General features: G+C 37.9%; 1 protein-coding gene and 1 long non-coding RNA gene across 3 annotated transcripts in view; both read left to right on the plus strand.

Annotated features, from left to right (window-relative positions):
• The window catches only part of DMD (dystrophin), a 2,147,259-nt gene that overhangs the window by 538,919 nt on the left and 1,584,475 nt on the right, over nucleotides 1-23,865 (plus strand). The gene's annotated exons all lie outside the window — the stretch shown is intronic.
• LOC145535974 (uncharacterized) lies at nucleotides 11,518-15,779 on the plus strand. Its single transcript, XR_014075559.1, has 2 exons — nucleotides 11,518-13,999; nucleotides 14,613-15,779. It is a non-coding gene; the product is annotated as an uncharacterized LOC145535974 (long non-coding RNA).

Raw genomic sequence — 23,865 nt, forward strand, 5'->3', positions numbered from 1 at the left:
TCTAGTCCTACATTTAGATCTTTGATCCATTTTGAGCTTTTTTTTTGTGTATGGTGTTAGAAAGTGTTTTAGTTTTATTCTTTTACAGCTGGTTGACCAGTTTTTCCAGCACCACTTGTTAAAGAGATTGTCTTTTCTCCATTGTATATTCTTGCCTCATTTGTCAAAAATAAGGTGTCCCTAGGTGCGTGGATTTATCTCTGAGCTTTCTATTTTGTTCCATTGATCTATATTTCTATCTTTGTGCCAGTACCATACTGTCTTGATGACTGTAGCTTTGTAGTATAGTTTGAAGTTAGGCAGGTTGATCAGTTCCATTCTTCTTTTCAAGATTGCTTTGACTATTTGAGGTGTTTGCATACAAATTGTGAAGTTATTTGTTCTAGTTTTATGAAAAATATCGTTGGTAGCTTGATAGGGATTTCATTGAATGTATAGATTGCTTTGGGTAGTATATTCATTTTCACTATATTCATTCTTCCAATCCATGAACATGGTATATTTCTCCATCTATTTGTGTCATCTTTGATTTCTTTCATCAGTGTTTTATAGTTTTCTATATATAGGTCTTTTGTTTCTTTAGGTAAATGTATTCCTAATTATTTTATTCTTTTTGTTGCAATGGTGAATGAGATTGTTTCCTTAATTTCTCTTTCTGTTTTCTCATTGTTAGTGTATTGGAATGCAATGGATTTCTGTGTATTAATTTTATATCCTACAACTTTACTGTATTCACTGTTTAGCTCTAGTAATTTTCTTGTGGTATCTTTAGGGTTTTCTGTGTAGAGGATCATGCCATCTGCAAACAGTGAGCATTTTACTTCTTTTCCAATCCAGATGAAGCCACTCTTAACTGATTATGCATCTATACATTAGTTTCCTCTTGTGACTGTCACAAATAATCACAAATTTAGTGGCTTAAAACAGCACAAATTTATTATATTATGGGACTTCCCTAGTGGCTCGGTTGGTACAGAGTCTGCCTTCAATGCAGGAGACCCAGATTTGATCCCTGTGTTGGGAAGACACCAAGGAGAAGAGAATGGCAACCACTTACCATATTCTTGCCTGGAGAATCCCATGGACAGATGAGCCTGGTGGGCTACAGTCCATGAGGTCACAAAGAGTTAGACATGACTGAATGACTAAGCATGCAGACACACACACACACTATCTTATGGTGTAGAAGTTCATCCTGGGTTTCACTGGGCTAAAAAAGCTGTCAGCAGGACTGCCTTCCTTCTGAACGCTCTAAGGGACATACCATTTCCTTGCCTTTTCCTGCTTTTAAAGGCTCCTCACCTTCCCTGGTACATGGCCCCTTTCCATCTTCAAAGATAACAAGGGCAACTTGAGTCTTTTCTCTTATCACATCATTTTGACCTACTCTTCTGCCTGTCTCTCCTACTTTATAGGACTCCTGAATGCATTTGGGCCCACCTAGATTATATAGGGACCTATCTTAAGGCTAGCTGATCAGCAAACAATTTCATCTGCAACCTTAATTCTTCATTGTCATGTAGTGTAACACGTCCACATGTTTTAGGGATTATGACATGGACATCTTTGAGGGAGCGTTTTTCTGGCTGCTACTGTCTAACACCTCGGGATACAAACCTTAGAAGGGCATCCATTATCTGCAAGCAAACAATAAGATTGGTATTGCATGGCTCTTCCAAGGTACCCTGAGGTCTCAAGTGGTTCCCTTCCTCCTTTGTTGACTGCACATAGCCTCATCCTTCTGGAAGCATTGTTGAAACTACCATTATCATTATGCTGGAAACAACATGGTAGGAAAAAAAAAAAGAAGGACATACCTATGTTTCTGCCTATAAAGGCAGATCTGTGTGTTCCTTGCATAACTTCAGGTACAGATGCCCACATTGATTTAATAAACACTTTGAGTTCCCCCAAACAATGTCTTCTGCTCTCTAATAAGCTCACAAAGTAAAGGAATCACAGTTTGGAAAGTCACCCATGGCAGGCATGCGTGCATGCTAAATCACTTCAGTTGTGTCTGACTCTTTGTGACCTCATGGACTGTAGCCCGCCAGGCTCCTCTGTCCATGGGATTCTCCAGGCGAGAAAACTGGGGTGGATTTGCTATCCCTCCTCCAGGGGAACTTCCCAACCCAGGGATTGAACCCATATCTCTTATGTCTCCTGCATTGACAGGCAGGTTCTTTACCACTAACACCACCTGGGAAGCCCATATTTTACCTATATTCTTATAATTTTATAATAATAAAAAAGTTATATCCCTATCAATCTTGCCAGAGCGAAAAAAGCACCTCTCTTCTGTATCTAATATTTGCAGTTTTTGAAAGCCTTTTGAATACACATCTCATTTGACCAGTACAATAAAGCTTTTCAATGATCTTATTGGACTCATTTTAACATAGGAGAAATTTTAATGGAATGAAGGGTTAGTGTAAGCAATGAGTAACTGGCAGAACTGGGACTCAAAGAAGGTATCATCACTTCAAGTAGAGTTTTGAGGTTTTGCACTTTGAAACCCCCAGCCAGATCAGCCAGGGATCTCTTCTTTTTCATCATCATTATTGTCAGTCTTCTAATATTTATAAATGCTGGAAAGCATTTGGGAAGAAAAATAAATCTTTCTCTTCCTCCTCTTGCCTGATGAACAATAGCTGTGCACCTCCTGGCAGTCTGCCTGTCACCAATAGGATAGGTGAATAATTATTTGTCCATTTGTGAAATAAGCAGTTGAACATTTAAAATAGAGATATTAACTGTAGAACACATAGAAACACTACAGAGAATCAGTCTCCGTATTATAAAAATATGTAAAACATTGCAAAAGTAGTAAGTATACATGAACAGTAAAATTGGCTCTTCTAATAACAAAGGGGAAAATAAAAACATACTTGTGGTTCTCTTCAAAATAATTAAAGTTAAAATTAAGAAAAAGAGTTACCTTTACATAGTTTTGATCTATCTTTATAAAGTATATGGTTAGGTGAAGAAAAAGTAGAAAATACTTTAGAGCTAAAAATGACATCTAGATGGGGCTCACAAACTAGAAGAAATAAGAAGTGACCAACATACAAAGTGTGTTCATGTCCTCAATGTTTGTGTCTGTTTAGACACAATTCATGCTTCTCAGGGCTGTGGTCCTTCCCTTGAAATGGTTCAGTTCTACAGTTTTCATCTACCTACTGGCTAGTAGTTTCCATGCCTGGATGTCTTACCATAATCTCCAGTTCAGTGTATTTATGCCTGACCTCATCGTGGCCCATGGGGCCAAAGGTCTCTTTGGATATTTATTCTCATCACGGCTTGAACCTATCTAGCCATGTATGACTCCTCCCTGAACTCCCCCATGCCCATTTGGTTCTTAATTTCGACCCAGTTCTACTGTGGATTATTTCTAGTACCTTTTCCTTCCTGTCTGTTAAGTGTGGATTTCAACTTTATCTAATCTTCCAAACCTTATCAATCTTATCTTATAACTCTCTTTCTTCACACACTCCCTCTTGCATCCACATCTCCCTTAGGGTGTGTCTTTAAATTATGCAGTTCAGTCATTTTATCTCCCCCTCCTTCTTATCCATTGCTCTTTCTCTGTTTCATAGGTGATGTCCACTAAAAAAAAGAGGTACAACTTGAGAGTTGTGAGTTAAGTTTTATTTGGGGCAAAATGAGGACTGCAGCCCGGGAGGCAGCATCTCAGATAGCTCTGAGAGACTGCTCCAAAGCGGCAGTGGGGGGAAGTCAATATATAAGGTTTTGGTGAAGGGGAAGTTCAATACCATGAAGCTCTCATTTTACAAAATGTTTCTGTTAGTCATGAGGATGTGATGTCACCATGAAGGGATTTAGTGCTTCCTAGACATGAGGAAATGCAAGGATTGAGGTCATAAAATCTGTTCCTAAAAACACCCAACTATCTAAAGACCTGTGCCACAAGATTCCCTGGAGCACAGAGTGCCTCACTCCACCCGGAGCTCCCTCAGGGGTTGTTGAAGGTCACCAGCTATAGCAGCATGGGGTTCAATCTCCCTAGAGGCAGATGGCAAATGCCTTTGTTGTTCAGTTGGCAATGTTCTTGGTAAGTGCCAATTTGTAGTCAACAGTGGATAGGTACCAATCTGCCTACCTCTCACATCTACACAAACATTCTCTATAACAATGACTGGCCTTACACTAAATGGCATATTTCAGAACTTGAACGATAAGTTGAAGGAAGTAGTCTCAGCAAAAGTTGTATATATCAATGTTATTTAACTTGTTTTTGCTATGCGATATGCATGAGCATGATTTAAAAATAAAAAGGATAAACTCAATTAAAATTAACTGTTCACATCCTTGCCATCCCTTATACATGTGTGTTTATGTCTGTGTGAAATTTCAAGTATTTGCAGTTTTCTTACTGTGAGAGAGACAGAGCATCTTTATACGTGCTTAAGAATAAGTAGGATTTATTTATCTCGGAGATTTTCATGTTTCCCAATTTTTGTCAGTTGGGGTAGTATTTTTCTAACCAGTTTGTGGGAATTATTTATATAATAAATGCAATAACCATTTTTTGGTGTCATAGAATCCAAATAACTTTCAGGTTGCTTTCTGTCTTTTAAATTTGTGATATTTTTCTCCATTTGAGATGTTATTATTTTATGTTGTTTGAAATTCTTTAATCTTGTATTTGATGAATTTTTGTCAGTAGGAGAAGGTAATATTTATAGATGACTGCTATTGAAAGGGCGCTTCAGAAAGATTCTCCCATGGTTTCTTCTAGTTCCCTTTTTTAAACTTTGATCCTACTAAAATTGGTGCTAATTTTTCCCCTAAAACCTACCCAGTTGTTGAAACCATTTATTGATTATTCCTTGTTTATCATAATCTAAATGTATGCCTCCTCTAAGAATAAGCATTTTCAAGAAACTCCCAAGGATATTTTTCTTGTATTTGATTGGATTATCTCACATACTAATGCCTCAACCAGTAAGGGGAAATGGAACATACTAGCTTAAACCAATCAAAAGTCAGCCATCCTAGAATCATATAGTCCGATGGACTAGGATGATTCCTGAATCAAAACAGGTTCACTTAGGAAGTAGAGAAGTAGTTCAGATAAAGATATGCACTTGATACTCCAAAAGCAGGGAAGCAGTCAAAATGGAACCACATCTACCCACAGGAGCATCACTTCTTGAGAAGGAAAGTATTGAATAGTAGTTGAGTATAGAGGAGAGAGCCCAAAGTCTGGCGTCAGAGAGGCTTAGTGTTATGTTCCAGCTCTGCCGCTTCCTAGCTGTGTGGTCTTCACAGAGTTTCTTGCCTTTTCTGGGCCGCAGTTCCTCATACCGATCATGATATCATAGTTATCTCTAACTCACAGAGCTGTTAGGACGATTAAGTAAATTGAAGTGTATAAAGAACCTTCCAGGGTATAAGCACCATGTAGGTTCTCAAAACTGGTGCCAGTATCATGATTACTCCCTTAAGCACATCAGGTGTTAAATGAAATTTTGTGGTTTGATCTGAGGACCCTATTAGATTTTTATCAGTTCTATGGGAGGATAGAATCTAGGTTCCAAATTGATTTATAAATAAACTTTTGAATCAAAACTGGTGTAGAGTTTGGCAATTTCCTGAGGTAATATACTGGATACAGAATTCTAAGGTAAAGGATGTACTTTCTAGTTCTAAGGTTGCTGAGAAATAGTCTTGGAACCATGCAAAGTGGAATATAGTGTTGCTTCCTTCTAAAGCAGAAAAAGCGCTTGTAGATGATTTTAGACCCAGTGTTCCTGTCGGGAGGAGGTAGGGGCAGGGATCCTTCGTTCTGTCTCTGTCACTGGCCCCTCCCAACACGACGTGTCCCTCAGACTGAACGCAGATGGTGCAGAAGAATTGGCAAACAGAGGGTGCAAAGCCAGCCAGTGGGGAGCTCTCCTTAGATTAAAGCACTATTGATCTGCTTCGTGGAAGCTTTTATACTTTCTGATGTGACTGGGCAAGTGACCTAGAAAGAGAATTGTCAGGTTTGAGCTCGGCTCTAAAGATCGGTGCACTGAAAATTTCCAAGCAGAATTTTGAAACCGGAGGGAACATCAGAAAGAATATAGATAATATGACTCAGAACAGATACAGTCTTACCCTTCGAGTTTTATAATCTATATAGAAAAATGGACAAAGAAGCCCACCTGGCTAAGTTATACCATATGAACTGTTTTTTAATTTTTCAGTTTCTGGTACACAAAATTCTTATATTTAGAGTCAGATTTTTGATCAGACATCCTAAAATTAAAGATGCAGATTTTTTAGTTTATTTTTTTTAAATTGTATTACTAGAGTATAACTGCTTTACAATACTGTGTTAGTTTCTCCTGTACAGCAAAGTGAATCAGCTATATGTATAGATTTTATTCATTTACTCAGTGATTATGTAATTGAGCTGAGACTATATCCTAGACTTCTTCTGGTTCCTGAAAGTCTTTCTGAGAACAACATGGAAATGCTTTCAGGAAGCTTAATTTATAAATGGGAAAGGAGACCAAAATATTTTTTAAATCAAATGAAAATGACTCTAAGTCATTTTAATCACTGTGAAATTAAGAAATAAAAGCTGATTTTTTTTAAATGGAACTCTTAGGGTTAAAGGAGTATTCTCTAGGTGAAAGTATCAGTTGAACCTTCTCTTCAGCTGAGAAGTGGAAGGCAAGAGGAAGCCAATCTCCTTAAAACTCCAACTCTAGTATTTTAATATCTCTCTGTGGGACTTGCTATATCATTTTTCTGTCTCTGACTTGATTTTCTCATCTCTAAAATAGAGATGATTTCTACTTTACATGGTAGCTAAAATACTTAGTACACTGTATGTACAAAAACAGCCTTCACTCACTCTTTTACACAATAGGTACTACGTAACTGTTTAAGGATGAAGAAATGTTTATAAAATGCAGGTCAACTTCCCAACTTCCCTGCAATATTTATACATTATGATTTAAACTTAAAAATAATCTAAATCCAAAAATGTACAATAAAATTCCATTTTTTTTTTTTTTTTTTTTTTACTTATGGCAAAGATCACTGGACTTTCTGGGGAAGATGATTGTTTAACTATGTGCTGGAAACTGACTTTTCTCATCTCTCTTTTGATACCAGAGATAGCTCAAGATGTAACTGTAGATGATAAAAAAAAAAAAAAAAAACTGGAGTAAAACAAGATTCTGCAAAACAAGGGTGTCTGGAAGTTCCCATTTATTTCATATTCATTACATTTTGTGGGCCTCTTGACTTTACAAAGTTTGAAAGAATTATTGGATGGAACCAAGCTAATCTGTTTATATAATAACTTTTTTACAAGGCAGATGGCTTATCTGGAATCATTAATAGAATTTTTTTGAGATCTCTTCATAAATACTGGTGGTAGTATGGCTTCTTTAGCTTATTTTTGGCCTCTTAAAGAATATTAAGAGAATGGATAGGCTACCCACTCCAGTATTCTTGGGCTTCCCTTGTGGCTCAGCTGGTAAAGAATCCACCTGCAATGTGGGAGACCTGGGTTCGATCCCTGGGCTAGGAAGATCCCCTGGAGAAGGGAAAGGCTACCCACTCCAGTATTCTGGCCTGGAGAATTCCATGGACTGGAATGGGGTCCATGGGGTCACAAGGAGTCGGACATGACTGAACGACTTTCAAGTGGGTCTTCCCTGTGACTCAGTCTCTAAAGAGTCTGCCTGCAATGCAGCAGACTCACGTTCAGTCTCTGTGTCAGGATGATCCCCTGGGGATGGAAATGGCAACCCACTCCAGTATTCTTGCCTGGAGAATTCCATGGACAGAGAAGCGTGGTGGGCTATAATCCATGGGGTCACAAAGGGTCGGACATGACTGAGTGACTAACACACACACAAAGAATGTTAATGCCAAACATTTGTTTCAAAACTCTTTTTGCAAATGAAATAAGTCTTTGAGGAAGCATGATGTCATAAGTATATGTGTAAAAGTCTGACTTATCTTCTTACTTGCTCTGTGCTACACATGTTCTTCTCCTCACTTACCTGTGAAGTATAGCCATGCATATCTTGTTCTGTAGTTATCATTGCCATGTAGCAAATCACCTCAAATTTTAAGAGCATATAAAAATAGCAGTCATTTTTTGTCCTTGTCTCTCATTCTTCTGGGGGTTAACTGGATTTGGGAATTCTCATGCAGTTGCAGCAAAACAGTAAGAGGCTGGAGTCATCTCAAAGGCTCCTTCATTCACATGTCTGGTGGCACTGTTGGAACTCTAGCCAGGGCAGTTGGTTGGACATACCTATGGGCCTTCTTCCCTTGTAATTTGTGTTCTCTCAAAAAATGCTGGCTAGGTTCCAAGAGCAAGTGATCCAAAGAGTACCAAGCAGAAGCTGTATTGCCTTTTGTAGCTTATTTTTGGAAGTCACATAGTGTAATTTGTTCCATGGTCATGTATCTACCCATGTTCAAGGGGAGGGAACACAGACCCAATTCTTGTTGGGAATGTGTGATTGTTACATTGTAAGAGGAGTTTGGTTGAATGAGAGATCTTGTTGTACTCATCTTGAAAAATGCAGTCTGCCACAATTTACAAGATTCTTATGAGAGATGGTGCTCAACTGAGAAAAATAGCTAGCATGCTGCCTAACAGGTGTTCAGCAACGAGTATTTTACTTATTGGTGACTGTACTCAGTTTAAGTAAGCTTGTGCAGATCTTCAGATTATATTTGAAGTTATTCAGATTCCTGATTAAGAAGTTTGAGAGTGTTTTTGTCTATGGTTATCACAGAGTTTAAGCTCTGCAGTGGAGATCAATCAGTTGCTTTCCATGCTAAGCGAATGAAATTTCAAATTTGCCTGGGAAGAATTTATGTTATGTAATTCGAAAGGTATTATAGGTGAAAAAACTGAAGTCCAGAGATGTTAAATCGTTCAGACTAGCACATGATATCTTGAAATATGCTGAATGTGATTTCTGTTCTAGGGTTTTAAATACTTTAAGCAAGTTGATCTCACTTTACCGTTTTCTCTAGAACAGTCTCTAGTTCCTACATTTATTATACAGTATGATTTCCTGTTTCTCATTGATTGTATATAACAATCTATTTTTCATATAGTATTTTAAGGAATATTCCTTAAACGTTTTAACCCTATCTTGTAATGAAACCACACTCAAAATGTAATGTCAAAATTAAAATAGATAATAACCTTGATTGTAACCTTGTTTTATATGGATATATTTCTTAAAATAGATACCCATGTGTAATTATGATTCCTACTATAGAATCCACCAGAACATGTCGTTACATATTAGTTTCAGGTCTTTACCTATAAATAATATCAGCACCAAAATTAAATGATGCTAAGTTAATCAATATAAATGAACTGAACTTGTAAGGCAACATGCAAAAAAGCAAAATGGTTGTCTGAGGAGGCCTTACATATAGCTGGGAAGAGAAGAGAAGTGAAAAGCAAAGGAGAAAAGGAAAGATATTCTCATCTGAATGCAGAGTTCCAAAGACTAGCAAGGAGAGATAAGAAAGCCTTCCTCAGCGATCAGTGCAAACAAATAGAGGAAAACAACAGATTGGGAAAGACTAGAGATCTCTTCAAGAAAATTAGAGATACCAAAGGAACATTTCATGCAAAGATAGGCTCGATAAAGGACAGAAATGGTATGGACCTAACAGAAGCAGAAGCTATTAAGAAGAGGTGGCAAGAATACACAGAAGAACTGTACGAAAAAGATCTTCACGACCCAGATAATCACGATGGTGTGATCACTCACCTAGACCCAGACATCCTGGAATGTGAAGTCAAGTGGCCCTTAGAAAGCATCACTATGAACAAAGCTAGTGGAAGTGATGGAATTCCAGTTGAGCTATTTCAAATCCTCAAAGGTGATGCTGTGAAAGTGCTGCACTCGATATGCCAGCAAATTTGGAAAACTCAGCAGTGGCCATAGGACTGGAAAAGGTCAGTTTTCGTTCCAATCCCAAAGAAAGGCAATGCCAAAGAATGCTCAAACTACTGCACAATTGCACTCATCTCCCACGCTAGTAAAGTAATGCTCAAAATTCTCCAAGCCAGGCTTCAGCAATACGTGAACTGTGAACTTCCAGATGTTCAAGCTGGTTTTAGAAAAGGCAGAGGAACCAGAGATCAAATTGCCAATATCCGCTGGATCATCGAAAAAGCAAGAGAGTTCCAGAGAAACATCTATTTCTGCTCTATTGACTATGCCAAAGCCTTTGACTGTGTGGATCACAATAAACTGTGCAAAATTCTGAAAGAGATGGGAATACCAGACCATCTGACCTATCTCTTGAGAAACCTGTATGCAGGTCAGGAAGCAACAGTTAGAACTGGACATGGAACAACAGACTGGTTCCAAATAGGCAAAGGAGTACGTCAAGGCTATATATTGTCACCCTGCTTATTTAACTTATATGCAGAGTACATCATGAGAAACGCTGGGCTGGAAGAAACACAAGCTGGAATCAAGATTGCCGGGAGAAATAGCAATAACCTCAGATATGCGGATGACACCACCCATATGGCAGAAAGTGAAGAAGAACTAAAGAGCCTCTTGATGAAGGTGAAGGAGGAGAGTGAAAAAGTTGGCTTAAAGCTCAACGTTCAGAAAACTAAGATCATGGCATCTGGTCCCATCACTCCATGGGAAATAGATGGGGAAACAGTGGAAACAGTGTCAGACTTTACTTTTTTGGGCTCCAGAATCACTGCTGATGGTGACTGCAGCCATGAAATTAAAAGACGCTTACTCCTTGGAAGGAAGGTTATGGCCAACCTAGATAGCATGTTTAAAAGCAGAGACATTACTTTGCCAACAAAAGTCCGTCTAGTCAAGGCTATGGTTTTTCCAGTTGTCATGTATGGATGTGAGAGTTGGACGGTGAAGAAAGCTGAGAGCTGCAGAATTGATGCTTTTGAACTGTGGTGTTGGAGAAGACTCTTGAGAGTCCCTTGGACTGCAAGCAGATCCAATCAATCCATCCTAAAGGAGATCAATCCTGGGTGTTCATTGGAAGGTCTGATGTTGAAGCTGAAGCTCTAATACTTTGGCCACCTCATGCGAAGCGTTGACTCATTGGAAAAGACCCTAATGCTGGGTAGGATTGGGGGCGGGAGGAGAAGGGGACGACGGAGGATGAGATGGTTGGATGGCATCACCGACTCGATGAACATGGGTTTGGGTAGACTGCGGGAGTTGGTGATGGACAGAGAGGCCTGGCGTGCTGCAATTCATGGGATCGCAGAGAGTCGGACACGACTGAGCGACTGAACTGAACTGAACTGTAAGGCAACATAAGTACATGTGTGGTAAACAGTGATACATTCAGTGTCATGGGGTCCACACCTACTGGCAAATGTTTTGTTTTTAACTGGAACTCGCTTAATCTTGCATATGTAAAGTAAAAGATAAATTCTTTTGAAGGAATATCTTATATGATAGTAATTACTGTAGAATAACTGTGAAAGTAGCATGCAGTTAGTACTTACATAAAGTATTTTGAGTCATGGAAAACTTGCGGTAAGAATGCAGACATTTTTTTAAAACTAAGGAAATATTATAAATTAAACTCTTGGATAAAGAAATCATCTTTGAAAGGATTGATAATGAATTGACAGTATTGTTACGTGATTTTATTTCCAGATCATCCACCTGCTGTTGAGTTACAGAAAGTCATGTGCGTCTTACGTATATCAAATCCATATTTGAAAGATTAGCACTTTAACTATTTCTGTTAGTTCAGTTATTCATGGTATAATGATGCCTATGATGGTACATTTAAGAATAGGAACACTTCACAATAAAATTTACTTATAGTGAACATTTATGAATGTGTTTATTAGGTTTTTCTGGGATCTCTGGTTCATTTAAAATCTTAGTACATTTTATCTTCATTATAACATTTCCCAAGGAAACTTTTATCTGCAAGATTAGCATTATAAAAAGAGGGCTTTAATTAGAAAATTCTATACTGTGGGTCAGGTTGCGAAATCCAGTGGCAATTATCTGCTTCCTGAGATATGTAGTTCCCTTTCTGAAACATTAAAATTTACTTTATAATACCTCAAAAAGTCATTTCAAGAGGAATTTTGGATCATTAATGGAATTAGAAATAAGATGTGCCCGTGGATTTCTCTACTTTGATTTCATCATTTAATTTTCATGTGAACCAGGCAATTAAAGGCTTTTTAACTACTTGGTCCTCAGATAGTTCAGTAACAAGTATGCTAGAAGCACTGTAGTATTAGCATGAATTTACTAATTGCTCATTGCCCAGTTTATCCTAGAAGCCAGAATGAATGTGAAAGAAAATATTTATACAGCTTTTTAAATTTTTACTATTTCTGTTGCTTCAATGATTATAGTAGTTATTTATTTATTGAGTGAAGGTATTTAGTAAGGCAGTTCTTGTTATATCATGTATTGGTTAGAATTTATACATGAAAGATCATAGAGAATATAGAAAATCAATGAGTTAGGAAGTTATTTATAACACATACATAATTTTAATAGCTTTCACATATAGATAAAAGTAGTAAATCAATAAGAAAAAGCAAAACATATCATTAGGAAAATTCACAAAAGATCATGATCCAGGAAATGACAAAAGAAAAAAAAAAGTCAACATATCAATATATGAAAAGACATTCTACCTAACTAGCAATGAAAGACATGATTTTAAAAAATGAGAACATTTTTATCTACCAGATAGGCGGGTGAGAAAGGTGATAATGTCCAATTTTCCAGAGTGTAAGGGAACAGGAAATCTCATGAGTTATGACGGGTTTATAACAGAATAAACTGATGTTGTCTTTCTGGAATATAACTTTTTAATAAATCATGTTTTAAATATGTAAAATCTGAGTCCTGTTTCCTTCTAGAAATTTATCTAAGGGCAATAATCTGATGAATGCAGTGATGCGTGTAGGAAATACAGACGAATTAAACAATGAAGGGTTTAGGAGCACAGCTCTTCCCGTGTTAAAAAATAAATGTATAATTTATAGTTGGCCCTTTGTATCCATAGTTCTTACATATCCGCCTTTTCATATCCGTGGATTAAAACCAACCATGGATCATGTAGCAGTGTAGTATTTACAATTGGAAAAAATAAAAATGTGCATATAATTGACCTGTGTAGTTAAAACTTGTGTTGTTTGAGGGTCAACTGTAGTTAAATCACTTTTTGAAGAATGAAAGTTTATGGTTCTCTACAAATTTTAGGATTGCTTGTTCTATTTCTGTGAAAACTGCCGTTGGAATTTTTAATAGGGATTGCTTTGAATTTGTCGATGACTTTGGGTAGCTTGGATATTTTAACAGTATTAATTCTTCCAGTTCATAAAAATGGAATATCTTTCCATTTTTTTATGTCTTCTTAAATTTCTTTCATTAATGTCTTACAGTTTTTAGTGTGCAAGTCTTTTACCTTCTTAGGTAAATTTATTCCTAGGTACTTTATTGTTTTTGATACGATTGTAAATTGAATTGTTTGCTTGACTTTTCTTTCTGCTAGTTCATTATTAGTGTATAGAAGGAACAGATTTTGTATATTGATTTCATATCCTGCAAGTTTACAGAACATATTAGTTCTAACAATACTTTTTGGTGGTGTCTTTAGAGTTTTCTTTGTATAATATCATGTAATGTACCAATAGTGACAGTCTTACTACTTCTTTTCAATTTGAATGCCTTTTATTTCTTCTTTTAGCCTAAGTGTTCTGGCTAGGACTTTCAGTACTTGTTGAATAACAGTGAGTATAGTAGGCATCCTTATCTTCTTCCTGATCTTAGAACTGAGGATGATTTTAGCTGTGGGCTTGTTATATATGGCCTTTATTATAGGGAAGGCCTGAATATCCATCAGTATGGGATTAGTAAAGTTTATGGTAAATATACTTAATGCAGTATCAGGAAATTTTTAGAATTCATGCTGTAACAGTATATTTCCGAGAAGGCACTGGCACCCCACTCAAGTACTCTTGCCTGGAAACTCCCATGGACAGAGGAGCCTGGTAGGCTGCAGTGCATGGGGTCGCGAAGAGTCAGTCATGACTGAGCGACTTCACTTTCACTTTTCACTCCCATGCATTGGAGAAGGAAATGGCAACCCACGCCAGTGTTCTTGCCTGGAGAATCCCAGGGACGGGGGAGCCTGGTGGGCTGACGTCTATGGGGTCGCACAGAGTCGGACATGACTGAAGCGAATTAGCAGCAGCAGCAGTATATTTATTGCCATGTTGTAAAGACAGCCCTGTTGTACGATTAGGTAAAAGGAAAAGTTGCAAATAGTCAATGAAGTATATTTACACACTGTATATTCTATACATTGTATATATGTGTATGTATGTGCATGTTTATACATATACAACTATACATTTGTTGTTTAGTCACTAAGTCACATCTGACTCTTTTTGACGCCATGGACTGTAGCTCAGCAGGCTCCTCTCTCCATGGAATTCCCCAGAAAGAATACTGGAGTAGGTTGCCACTTCCTTTTCCAGGGCATCTTCCTGACCCAGGGATTGAACCCTGATCTCTTGTGTCGGATGCATTGGTAGACAGTCCCCATGGACTGTAGCCCGCCAGACTCCTCTGTCCATGGGATTCTCCAGGCAAGAACACTGGAGTGGGTTGCCATGACCTCCTCAGGGGATCTTCACAACGCCAGCATCGAACCCAGGTCTGCTGTATTGCAGGCAGGTTCTTTACCATCTGAGCCACCACAGAAGCCCAAGAATAATGGTTTGGGTAGCCTATCCCTTCTCCAGGGGATCTTCCTGACCCAGGAATTGAACCAGGGTCTCCTGTATTGCAGGTGGATTCTTTACTAGCTGAGCTACCAGGGAATAGTTAGATAAACAGTTACATTCATTGTTTCATTCAGTGAACAGTTACTGGATAATTACTATCTACAGGAAACCACTAAAGCTGCTTACTGGATAACCTGACTCTAGTTTGGAGATGGACTAATGTATCATGATATGTTGGCCAAGGACTGCTGTTGAAATGTCTTAGCAGCTACTTAATATTTTTTAAATGTAATCTCTATTAGTTATTTTAGATCAGGTTACCAAATCATAGTACCTTGAAACAACTTCAGTTGAGTCCAGTTCAGTCACTCAGTCATGTTGGACTCTTTGTGTCCCCATGGACTGCAGCACGCCAGGCTTCCCTGTCCATCCTCAACTCCCGGAACTTGCTCAAACTCATGTCCATCAAGTCAATGATGCCATCCAACCATCTCATGCTCTGTCATCCCCTTCTCCTCCTGGCTTGAGTCTTTCCCAGCATCAGGGTCTTTACCAATGAGTCAGTTCTTTACATCAGGTGGCCGAAGTATTGGAGTTTCAGTTTCAACATCAGTCCTTCCAGTGAATATTCAGGATTGATTTCCTTTAGGGTTGACTGGTTGGATCTCCTTACAGTCCAAGGGTCTCTCAAGAGTCTTCTCCAACACCATAGTTCATTCCTTCAGCGCTCAGCTTTCTTTATAGTCCACCTCTCACATCCATATACGACTACTGGAAAAAACCATAGCTTTGACTAGACAGACCTTTGTTTGCAAAATAATGTCTCTGCTTTTTAATATGTTGTCGAGGTTGGTCATAGCTTTTCTTCCAAAGAGCAAGTGTCGGGGAACACATGTAAACCCATGGCTGATTCATGTCAATGTATGGCAAAAACTATTGCAATGTTGTGAAGTGATTGGCCCCCAACTAAAATAAATAAATTTATAAAAAAAAAAAAAAAAAAGAGCAAGTGTCTTTTAATTTCATGGCTGCAGTCACCATCTGCAGTGAATGTGGAGCCAAAAAAAATGAAGTCTGTCACTGTTTCCATTGTTTCCCCATCTACTTGCCATGAAGTGACGGGACCGGATGCCATGATCTTAGGTTTCTGAATGTTGAGTTTTAAGTCAGCTTTTTCACTCTCCTCTTTCACTTTCGTCAAGAGGCTCTTTAGTTCTTCTTTACTTTCTGCCATAAGGGTGGTGTCATCTGCATATCTGAGATTATTGATATTTCTCCTGGCAATCTTGATTCCAGCTTGTGCTTCATCCCGTCCAACATTTCTCATGATGAACTCTGCATATAATTTTAACAAGCAGGGTGACAATATACTCCCTTGACGTACTCCTTTCCCTATTTGGAATCAGTCTGTTGTTTCATGTCCAGTTGTAACTGTTGCTTCTTGACCTGCATTGGTATTTCTCAGGAGGCTGGTCAGGTGGTATGGTATTCCCATCTCTTTAAGAATTTTCCACAGCTTTTTGTGATCCACATTGTCAAAGGCTTTGGCGTAGTCAATAAAGCAGAAGTAGTTGTTTTTCTGGAACTCTCTTGCTTTTTTGATGATCTAGTGGATGTTGGCAATTTGATCTCTGGTTCCTTTGCCTTTTCTAAATCCAGCTTGAACATCTGGAAGTTCATGGTTCATGTACTGTTGAAGCCTCGCTTGGAGAATTTTGAGCACTACTTTGCTAGTGTGTGGAATGAGTGAAATTGTGCAGTAGTATGAACATTTTTGGCATTGCATTTCTTTGGGATTGGAAAGAAAACTGACCTTTTCCAGTCCTGTGGCCATTGCTGAGTTTTCAAGTTTGCTGGCATATTGAGTGCAGCACTTTCACAGCATCATCTTTTAGGATTTGAAATAGCTCAACTGGAATTCCATCACCTCCACTAGCTTTCTTTGTAGTGTCACTTCCTAAGACCCACTTGACTTCTCATTCCAGCATGTTTGGGTCTAGGTGAGTGATCACACCATCATTGTTATCTGGGTCATGAAGATCTTTTTTGTATAGTTCTTCTGTGTATTCTTGCCACCTCTTAATATCTTCTGTTTCCGTTAGGTCCATACTATTTCTGTTCTTTATTGTGCCCATCTTTGCATGAAATGTTCCCTTGGTATCTCTGATTTTCTTGAAGAGATTTCTAGTCTTTCCCATTCTATTGTTTTCCTCTATTTATTTTCACTGATCACTGAGGATGGCTTTTTTATTTCTCCTTGCTATTCTTTAGAACTCTTTCTCAAGCCATATGTACACTGTGGGTCGACAAGAGGACTCTATTCATTGTGGTCACTCAGTGACCCAGCCTGATGAAACAGCCACCATCACAAATATTTCCAGTCACTGTGGAAAGGGAAAGAGTGTTCTGAAATTTCTATGGCTAGCAAATAAGTATTTGGATACGAAGCGACATGTGTTACCTCAGCTCACAACTCTTTGGCTAAAATCAGTTACATGGAATTACCCACTTAGAGAACACTTGGAAGTATATTCATATTCAGTTCAATTCAGTTCAGTCGCTCAGTCGTGTCTGACTGTTTGTGACTCATGAACTGCAGCACACCAGGCCTCCCTGTCCATCACTAACTCCCTGAGTCCACCCAAACCCATGTCCATCGAGTTAGTGATGCCATCCAGGAATCTCATCCTCTGTCATCCCCTTCTCCTCCTGCCCTCAATCTTTCCCAGCATCAGGGTCTTTTCCAATGAGTCAGCTCTTTGCATCAGGTGACCAACGTATTGGAGTTTCAGCTTCAACATCAGTCCTTCCAAGGAACACCCAGGACTGATCTCCTTTAGGATGGACTGGTTAGATCTCCTTGCAGTCCAAGGGACCCTCAAGAGTCTTCTCCAACACCACAGTTCAAAAGCATCAGTACTTCAGTGCTCAACTTTCTTTATAGTCTAACTCTCCCACCCATACGTGACCACTGGAAAAACCATAGCCTTGACTAGATGGACCTTTGTTGGCAAAGTAATGTCTCTGCTTTTTAATATGCTGTCTAGGTTCTCATTAGTTATCTATTTTATATACAGTAGTGTCTATATGTCAGTTTCAATCTCAATCTCACAGTTCATGCCAACCCCTTCTCCCCACTTGGCATCCATGTTTGTTCTCTGTGTCTTGGTCTCTATTCCTGCCCTCCAGATAGGTTTATTGGCACCATTTTTCTAGACTGCACATATATGTATTAATATATGATGTTTGTTTTTCTCTTTCTGACTTACTTCACTCTGTATGACAGTTTCTAGATCCATCCACACCTCTACAAATGACACAATTTCTTTCCTTTTTGATTTCTGAGTACTATTCCATTGTATATATCTGCCACATCTTCTTTATCCATTCCTCTGTTGATGTACATTTAGGTTGTTTCCATGCTCTGCCTATTATAAGTAGTCTGCAATGAATGTGGGGTGTATGTGTGTTTTGTAATTACAGTTTTCTCTGGGTGTATGCCCAGAAGTGGGATTGCTAGGTCATATGGGAGTTCTACTTTTAGTTTTTTAAGAAACCTCCATATTGATATCCTTAGCGGTTTTATCAATTTACATTCCTACCAAAAGTGTAGGAGGGTTCCCTTTTCTTCACATCCTCTGCAGCATTTATTGTTTGCAGATTTTTTGATGATGGACATTCTGACCAGTGTGAGGTAATACCTCATTGTAGTTTTGATTTGCATTTCTTTAATGATTAGTGTCATTGAACATCTGTTCATGTGCCTCAAGCTTTGCTTCTGATGTACAGACATGATTTCAACTCAGCGATCTTACAGACATGTTTGCCTCTTACTGGAGGGCTCTTTGCCAATTACTTACATGGTTTGTTTCCTACCCTTATTCAGGTGTCAGTGAGGAGTTTTCTGACTACCCTGTTTAATAGACCATCAAACTCACTCCTTTCCTCTTTCGATACTTTTATCTTTTTCCTGGTAGAATGTAGTACTATCAAAAAAATGCTATATATTCATTTATAGGTAATTTTCCCCTAATTAGTGGAAACTCCAAGATAGAAGAGACACAATGTCTAGGACACCTAGTAGGTCCTCAGAACATATTGATGCAATAAATGAATGATTGAGAGAATAGTATATTATTTTTATGTGAACAATCATTCTATTATAGTCCACATTCTAGGACAGAATTGCTGCTGCTGCTGCTGTTATGTCGCTTCAGTCGTGTCCGACTCTGTGTGACCCCATAGACGGCAGCCCACCAGGCTCTTCCATCCCTGGGATTCTCCAGGCAAGAACACTGGAGTGGGTTGCCATTTCCTTCTCCAATGCATGAAAGTCAAAAGTGAAAATGAAATCGCTCAGTCGTATCCGACTCTTCGTGACCCCATGCACTGCAGCCTACCAGGCTCCTCCGTCCATGGGAGTTTCCAGGCAAGAGTACTGGAGTGGGGTGCCATTGCTTTCTCCAAGTACAGAATTGAGAGAATCTCATTACTGTAGGGGAGCAGCTCTCCAGGTGTAATGTGTTAGTGCCACTCTCATGACCCTATTATCACTAAATTATTCCTGCTTTTAGACCTACATCCTACAGTCTGAACCCTGCAGTGACAGAGGTTTGCATCCTCTTACTTTTTTACTGTGAATTATGAATTCCACCTACCATACTTGAACAGAATATCTACATATAAAAGAAAAAGGATGTAGCAGGTTAGATGACATTTCCAACATGTCATTGGTTTTCTAAAGTAACATCAAGGATTGGGGAGGGGGTGAGACTACTGGATCATGAGGTTCGTCACAAGCCTGTTGGATGGGCTGCAAGAATCTGTAATTTATCCAGCCAACCTGCAGGGGTCCCTGGAAACGTACTTGGGCCTGTTTTGATAGAGTAAATTCATCTTAGAAAGGACTTGTTAGGGTTAGATAAGTGATGGGAAGAAAGAAACTATTTTAAGTGGAGCATGACTTTAATAAACAGCGTTACTACAGCCAAAGGGGTAAACCTATATTCAATAGATGAAAGAAATGGATAGCTCTGGGATCTTTGCTGCCCTAAGAAGCTTTATTACTTCAATAGTAATAAGAACAAGTAGAGAGAAAAATTACCATTTATTGACTGAGGGTGGAAAAGATGTAGAGAAGGAATTGGTGAAAAGTGATGTAGAATGTAACTAAGAACTAAGAAAGCTCAGAGGAGAAACTGTAAGTTGATGAGTAGATAATGAACTTAGAAATGACTCCCCTCAGTTATGAGAGTTTTGAATAGCCTGTTGTCAACAACTTCTACAGCTATATGTGTATATATATGTGTGTGTGTGTGCATGTGTGTGTATGTGCTGGCAGAGACTGGACTGTGACCATAATGTTTAGGTTCAAAGTGAAATTTCTAATGCATTTTGAAACTGTCACATCATTGGCTTGTGTGAAGTTTTAACAAAAATTTTAATAGCAAATAAAATTGCTATTACTTGAGCTTCCCAGTGGCACTAGTGGTAAAGAACTCACCTGCCATTGCAGGAGACATAAGAGACACCAGTTTGATCCTTGGGTCTGAAAGATCCCCTGGAGGAGGAAATGGCAACTCATTCCAATATTCTTTTTTTTTTTTAACTTTATTTTAATTGGAGGATAATTATTTTACACTATTATCATGGTTTTTGCCATACATCAGTATGAATCAGCCATAGATACGCATGTGTCCCCTCCATCCTGAAACCCCTCCCACCTCCCTCCCTACCCCATCCCTCCAGGCTGTCACAGAGCACTGGCTTTGGGTGCCCTGCGTCATACATCAAACTCGCACTGGTTATCTATTTTACATATGGTAATCTATATATTTCAATGCTGTGCTCTCAAAGAAGACGCAGACATAAAGAACAGACTTTTGGATTCAGTGGGAGAAGGAAAGGGTGGAATGATGTGAGAGAATAACACTTCAGTATTCTTTCTTGGAGAATCCCTTGAACAGAGCAGCCTGGCGGGCTAGAGTTCCTAGGGTTGCAACGAGTCAGATATGACTGAAGTGACTTAGAACACACACATATGATCCCGTTAATATATTTTACTTTAACAATTTGAGATGTAATACCTAAGTTTAAGTGAAAGGAGTCCCATTCTCAGTTAAAATCTAGGAAATATATGGTCCTTTCTCACCTTTTCATAAAAGGACATTTTAATAGTGCCCCAAAGTAGATTAAGTCATTTATAGACAAAAAGCCTTTGCTTTGGTGAAACTTACTCAATTCACTGACTATTAGCGAGAGCAATTTTTTTTCAGTTAGAGAAAAAGTTCAGACCTTTAACAAAACTAACATTTGAAATATCAATTTCAGTTCTATTATAATTTCTTAGTGATATTTTTAAATGTTAAAGTATCCCTAAAATAATAGGAAAGATAAACTCCATACGAATTGAAGAAATGAGCTCCTTTTAATATTATGGATAGAAAAGTTAGGTGTATATAATTCCTGGAATTTCCAAAATACAGCATTTTCTTCTGGAGCAGAGTCATTTTGATTTTCTTATACAAATTAAAATCCATTCAAAAATTGGAAAGATATTTTCCTGTGTCAGAGGAGAAATCTATTTAGGTGTTAGCATGGCAGAAAGATTTTTCTAATAAAAGAATGATAGATAAAGTTGAAGCTAAGTGTATTGTTTTTCCCCAAATGGTTGATTAGTTTGTGATCTTTCATAGCAATTATTCAAATGAAACAGGCATATTTAATTAACATTAGGTTATACCTTAATATTCCCAAAGTACAGGATAAAATAGAAAAAGAAAATCTATGTGAAAATACACAAAAGTCCTGGCCACTGGGATTCATTATGGCTAGGAAATGTTTTAAAAAGTTTTCCCCAATTCCGATACTTGAAAAAAATTCACCAGACTCTACAGAGTATGCTCGGATAAGACAAAGGCAAGTGATGTGATGAGGGCAAGGGGGAAAGAGTACAGCAAACATACAAAATTGACGAGCCATGGAAGTCCAAGAGCCATTCAGAGCTGAAGCTTGGAACGACCTGTGTGAGGAAATCAGCTCTGGCAGAGCTCAAAGAGAAGTTCTCAGGGGAGTGCCTTTAAAGCCTGCCATGTCAAATTGGTTAGGCCAGTTGCCAAGAATCAGTAATGAAACTGACCCTGGGGACCATCACGCGAGTTTGGAATCTTAAAAAGCACACCTTCAATCCCACTACCTTTACTTAAGCCAACAGTCAAAATGCATCCCCAGAGGTAAAGACAGTTTTTCTGGTGTAGCCATAAAGCCATTCTATCTCGATATGTATCGTGTTGTCCTTTTTGATGTTCTTACTATAGAGCACATGTGTCAGGATGTATCTGGTATCAGAGTGTTGAGGTTGCAATGCCAAGAGTCATTAATACAGTCAGGTCACCTACTTATGACTGTGTCACTGCTGAGAGAAAGAAGTCCCTATCTTATGTTTCATCTACTATTTCACTAACATGGAATTATTTAAAATTCTATGAAGTTTAGCAACTTAAATTTCATGGTTTTTTGTGTGAATCATACGAAATACTATAACTACCTTTTTAGGAGTACAAAAAGGCAGAAGGAAACGAGCATTCATGATTTAACAAACATTTGGGCGGGGGAGCAATTTCAGATTAGTTTGCTGTGGGAAGAGAGTGAAAGAAAAATGATAAATAGAAAGATTTTTTTTTCAGCAATTTTAAAATCTCATGTTCTTACTTTGACTACTATAACGTTTATTTTCTTCTTACTGTCCTCTTAAATTTATCTGACAACAAAAGGAACAAAAAAATAGTACTTTTATTTTCATGAAAGGCATCACCCCCATCTTTAGAAATCTGCATTGACTTTCCGCTTTCTCTCACTGCCTGCTATTAAAATGCCTTCGTGTGTTTGAATTACATTTAATTCCCAAGAATCCTTTTCTATAGACTTTAAGACCATTTGAAGATGAAATTGCTGCTTTTATTCATTCATTTTACAGGATAGAAAAAACAGAGTTAAGACAATTTTCATGCACTGTGTATGTGTTTTTAACCTTTTTAAAAAAATTGACCTATAATTTTTTTTTTAAAGTTTAAATACACATACACTGTGCATGGAAATAGTCTTAGTTCCATTTTCTTTTTCTTTTACATGGAACTCTGCTCAATGTTATGTGGCAGCCTAGATGGGAGGGGAGTTTGGGGGAGAATGGATACATGTATATGTATGGCTGAGTCCCTTCACTGTTTACCTGAAACTGTCACGAACAATCATTGTTTGTTAATCAGCTATACTCCAATACAAACTAAAAGGTTAATTGAGCTATAATTGACATATAATTGTGTTTAAGTTCAAGATGCACAACATGTTGCTTTGATACACATATATATTGCAATATGATTATCCCCACAGTGTTAGCTAAATCTCCATCACATCACATAATTATTTCTTCTGTGGTGAAATCTGCAAGACCTGGTCATTTTCTAACTGCAAGTTTGTAACCTTTGACCATAATCTTTCCAATTGCCTCACTCATGCGCTGTATTTTTCTAAATCTGAATTATGTATTATGGTATCAGTAAATTTCAAGAATGAGTTAGCCTAAAGAAAATCTCCTGTGTAATAGGTCTAACCACACAGTTCCATGAAGCATATAACTGTACAAAGGTAAAAGGTTTCATTGTCAGTTTATACTAATTATTGACCAACCTCTCCTAGCATATCAGTATTAATCCCTCAGACTATTTGTCACTGTCATATCTTTGTTAAGACATATTTTTCAAAAGTTTTTGTAACATTATTTTTTTTCTAATGTCTTTAAGAGTTATATATTTTGTTAGTGTGCTAAATTTTTCTGTGGTGATTTCATTTCTAGAAATTATCTCATGATCCTTGATTTATCTTTAGTATTTTATTTAAAAAATTTTTATAATTGATTGATTAGTATATCCAAACTTTCAAAAAGAAGCATGTTATATTTCCAAGGTAGGCAGTGGAGTTAAGAGAAGTTACCCATTTACTTACTAAAAATCTTCACAAGGATGACAAAGTAAATGATTTTTTAGTGACTGGTCTAATTTTCTCTTTTTCACAAATGACAAAGTGGAAAGCTC

The sequence above is a fragment of the Giraffa tippelskirchi genome, chromosome X (assembly GCF_054371585.1).
Source record: "Giraffa tippelskirchi isolate mGirTip1 chromosome X, T2T-mGirTip1v1.2.pri, whole genome shotgun sequence".
NCBI lineage: Eukaryota > Metazoa > Chordata > Mammalia > Artiodactyla > Giraffidae > Giraffa > Giraffa tippelskirchi.